We start from the raw sequence: 4,643 nt of genomic DNA, 5'->3' as shown, positions 1-4,643 counted from the left end.
ACTCATAGGACACACTGGGGCTTGAGTGACTCAGGTGTTGAGCACAAAGACATACGGGTCTGAGGACCTCGTCAACTCCAAAATTGTATTGCTAAGATTCCAAGTAATTGGTCAAAACGTAGTTGATGAAAATGACATGGGTTTTGAGGAGGTGGGGAAAAGGGGACCCTAGTGCACTGGTGGTGGGAACGCAGACTGGTGCAGTATGGAAAACAGTGTGGAGTTTCTCCACAAAATTAAAAATGGAACTGCCATTTGACCCAGTGATCCCACTTCTAGGAATATACCCTAAGAAGCCTGAAACCCCAATCAGAAAGAATATATGTACCCCTATGCTCATAGCAGTACTATTCACAATAGCTAAGATCTGGAAACAGCCCAAGTGTCCATCAGTAGACGAATGGATAAAAAAGCTGTGGTACATGTACACAATGGAATACTACGCAGCGGTTAGAAAGAAAGATCTCTTATCCTTTGAGACGACATGGAAGGACCTGGAGAGAATTATGCTGAGCAAAATAAGCCAATCAGAGAAAGACAAATGCCACATGATCGCAGTTATTTGTGGAATATAATGAACAAAATAAGCTGATGAACAAAATAGATCCAGAGACATGGATATAGGGAACAGAATGACGAACCTCAGAGGGAAGACAGAACCAAAGAACTTGCTTGCAGATGTACAACCAAACACAGACAACAGTGTGGCGAAGGTGTGTGTGTTGAGGGAAGGGGGCATAAAAAGGGGGATATCTGTAATACTTTAAACAATAAAGATAATTTTTTAAAAATGACATGGGTTTTAACCAGAAAGATAAGTTATCAAAAAGGTGCAGAATAGCCGTGACCAACGATGATCTTTTCCTGTTCCCTGCTCTCTCCTGTCCTCGGAGACACACAAGCTTCTCTGAAGAAACACATAATAATTAACAGATGACTTTGGCAGCACATAAAAGTGGAACAAAATGGTTTACATATAAAATGAACAGAAGCTCTTCAAAAGCATAATTTCTCCACTCTCTCTCAAAATACGAACTATACTGGAACGTGGTACTCTTTTTTATTCTTCCTGGAATTCAGCAACACACACACACACACACACTTCCTGTGAGATTGGGGTATACATCCAAGTAAACCCAACTGTGCCCCCCCCCGCCTAAAATGGGTTTGACACACAGACACCACACAAGGTCAAGGTCACAGAGGAGGAGGAACAGCGGCCACCAGCACCGAGGTAACAGCTGACATCTGATCAGAGCTCGGTGGCTTTATACTCTCACCAGACTGTGCGCTGCAGCACAGGGTACACTGTTTTAAAGACCTTCCCCATCTCTGAAGACAAGATCTCCTGTCATTTTGTTACAGAGCATATTCTGCTACAATGTTACATTAGACTGCAGAACAGAAGAAACAGTGTGTGTTTCAGGGTCACAAGCTTTTACCTGTGTATGTGTACATCTATTTGCACAATTATTTATCAATGTTTTTTTTTGGGGGGGGGGTATGTGCCCTTAGCGGGAACCGAACCCAGGACTCTCTGGCCCGCAGGCTGACGCTCCAACCACTGAGCCCAACCGGCAGGGCTATTCAATGGTTCGTTTGTTGTCACTGATCACGGCTATGTGACAATTCTGAAAGTAATCTAATGTGCAGGTCCCCGAACGGACCCAGCTCCAAGTTCTTGTGTTAGCTGAGTGGAAATCAATTGTATGTTCCTCCATGTCCTGGGCTACTTCTTCCCCAGTACACAGATTAACTGCTGAAAATGGATTTGACCAGAAAAGCTTCGTAATGTATCCACAGTCGTCTATGAGACTTTCCCGAGTAAGCACCTGGGAAGAAACTGCTCATCACCGGCAGCGATGAGAGGGGTTCCTCAGGGAGTAACATCTTCCTAAACCAGCATAACCACCTAACAAAACCGCACCTCTTGCTTCAGCTGCTCAAACAAGACATTAAATTCACCTTAAATTACATTTATGAAACCAAGAGTTCTGTGACGAATGTTGTTACTGAAGCTGTCCAATCAAAAGGTCATTTTAAGTGCGCAGAATGTCGCTGAAGTAAATGCATAATATAAATGTTTTTCCTGTGAACTCATGTGTCACCTACTAGTGCTCTGTATATAATCTTGAATTATGATTCATGTACATGCAAAGGTTCTCAATGGTCCATGTTTCATTTTGCAAACATACTTTTTCATGAATTACATGGGTTTGAATACAATCAGAAAGGATATATCCTAGAAAGACTGCTGGTTTCTCAATAACAAAGCAAAAAGAAACCATTATGTCAAACTATCAAATGAAATACCACTGAAAATGGAGTTTGGGTATATCAAAATACTAGTAATGGACACTGATTTGTATATCAATCTTCGATCACAAAATTTACTGACATATTTTCTTTTAAAATAGAATTCTTTTTTTATTTTTTATCCTTACCCGAGGACATTTTTGCATTTATCTTTAGATGGAGCAGAAGGGAGAGAGGGAGGAAGAGAGAGAGAAACATTGACGTGAGAGAGACACATTGACTGGCTGCCACCCACACGACCCAACCAGGGCCGGGGACAAACTGCAACCGAGGTACGTGCCCTTAGCGGGAACCGAACCCGGGTCTCTTCAGTCCACGGACTGACGCTCTAACCCCTGAGCCACACTGGCCAGGGCTAAAATAGAATTCTTTATAAAATACAGTGTTAAGGTCTATTCAAGGACTCATTTATCAGTGAGTGTATATGTCTTCTTCACATGCAGCCCAGGGGAGGTGCTGACCAGGGGTGAATGAACCATGAACTTGGACGTCACACTTGGCAGTAATGCCCGAAACACAACCCTTTCAAGATGGAAGGTTTTGGTCCGTCTGTGACTGAGAAATGTCACCACAGGTACAATCCACAGACAGACATGGTGACGATATCTGCCAACACGAATTCAATAATCCAGACAAGGATTAATACACACAAATAAAATGTACAACGTACCTGGAGAATTTCTGTCTTTAAATATTCATAGGTAACTTTAAAATATGTTCTCCAAAATGCCCGGCCGGTGTGGCTCAGGGGTTGAGTGTCGACCCTGCACCAGGAAGTCGCTGGTTCGATTCCCGGTCAGGGCACATGCCCAGGTTGTGGGCCTGATCCCCAGTGGGGGGCGTGCAGGAGGTGGCCAGTCGATGTTCTCTCTCATCGATGTTTCCATCTCTCTCTCTCTCTCCTTCCTCCCTCTCTAAAATCAATAAAGAAAAATTAAAAATAAAAATTTAAACATGTTCTTCAAATAGGAAAATAAAGCTATTGGCACACCATCTCAGGCTATTTATTTTATTTTTTCCACTTATCTTTAGATAGAGCGGGAGGGAGAGAGAGAGACACATTGACTGGCTGCCTCTCACACAACCCGACCAGGGCCGGGACGAACTACAACTGAAGTACGTGCCCTTGACCAGAATCGAACCCACGACTCTCTGGTCTGCAGGCTGACGCTCTAACCACTGAGCCACACTAGCCAGGGCTCAAGCTCTTGACTTTCTGTGGTTACATGTTTGTGTTGCAGACTGCCACCCACACCCCCTGAGCTGGTCTTGCCCATCTGTACACAGGAGCACCCGTGTGGCGGTCGCTTCGGGTAAGTGCCAGTGACGGCGATCTGGGACCCAGCTTCCCGCTGCCGCGCCCCGGGTGCTCGGTCCTACAGCAGGACCCTGCAGCGGGCCCTTGCCCGGGTACCTGACGGGGAGACAGACACAGACCAGGAGGGGAGAGGAGCTTGGGGATCGGAAGGGCTCCCGTGAGCCGCAGAAGCTACAAGATGAGCGTCGAGGTCAGAAGGTCGGGTCTCGGGGTTGTGTGACCTTACCTATCACACAACAGCAGCGCCACCACCAGCCATTGAAAACACAGAAAACGGCTCCGACTGTCTCCTATTAGCATTGCTGACAGAGTTAACCCATGTTAACACTGAAAAACTGGTGACTTGAGCTTCACCAGATCTGTTTTTTCTTATGCACAGTTTTTCTGTGTGTGTGTGTGTGTGTGTGTGTGTGTGATGAGACAGAGTATGTGAAACGGCACATCTATACACTACATTCAACACTTCTTTCTTTGTAGCCTGTTTAGCTCTGGTATCAATTACTTAAATTTCCACATCGATATTTCCTAGTGTTTACATAGTGCTTCGTTGGGTCCTTACTATGCTTTCAGTTGTAGCATTTATTTATTTATGTATATTTTAGGGGCGAGCTGGTCCCCCACGACCACAGGTCATGCAGTGAGCTCCCCACATCTGGGGAGATCGCAGGGGTCAGCCCAGCCGGAGCACAGTAGAGAAGCCTCGCCCTGGGCAACCACCTTCGTGATCACGGTGTCTCCCCTGCCAGGCCAGTATTCACCTGTAGCCTCTACCGAAACTAAATGACGTGTCTTAGATTCCTGTCACTCCACACAGGATCGAGGACCTCACCGCGGCAGAAGTCAGGCGGCACAGAATAAAGCCGAACCCTGTGCTCGAGCCCCGCCTCCCATCCCCACAGCCCCAGGGTCATCAGCGCTTGAGGAGACATGTCCAACTGAAAAACACATCGTATCACGCATGCTGGAATCACGCACCGAGCCCCAGCTGCCCATAATCAAGCTAGAAGAA

At 45.9% G+C, this 4,643-nt stretch overlaps 1 pseudogene; it reads right to left on the bottom strand.

Moving 5' to 3' along the window:
• Positions 1–4,233: 4,233 nt before the first annotated feature.
• LOC118618038 lies at positions 4,234–4,388 on the bottom strand (annotated as a pseudogene).
• Between the last annotated feature and the right edge of the window lie 255 nt (positions 4,389–4,643).

Source organism: Molossus molossus, unplaced genomic scaffold (assembly GCF_014108415.1).
Source record: "Molossus molossus isolate mMolMol1 unplaced genomic scaffold, mMolMol1.p scaffold_m16_p_5, whole genome shotgun sequence".
Classification (NCBI taxonomy): Eukaryota; Metazoa; Chordata; class Mammalia; order Chiroptera; family Molossidae; genus Molossus; species Molossus molossus.
This window is presented reverse-complemented; position numbering and strand designations above follow the sequence as displayed.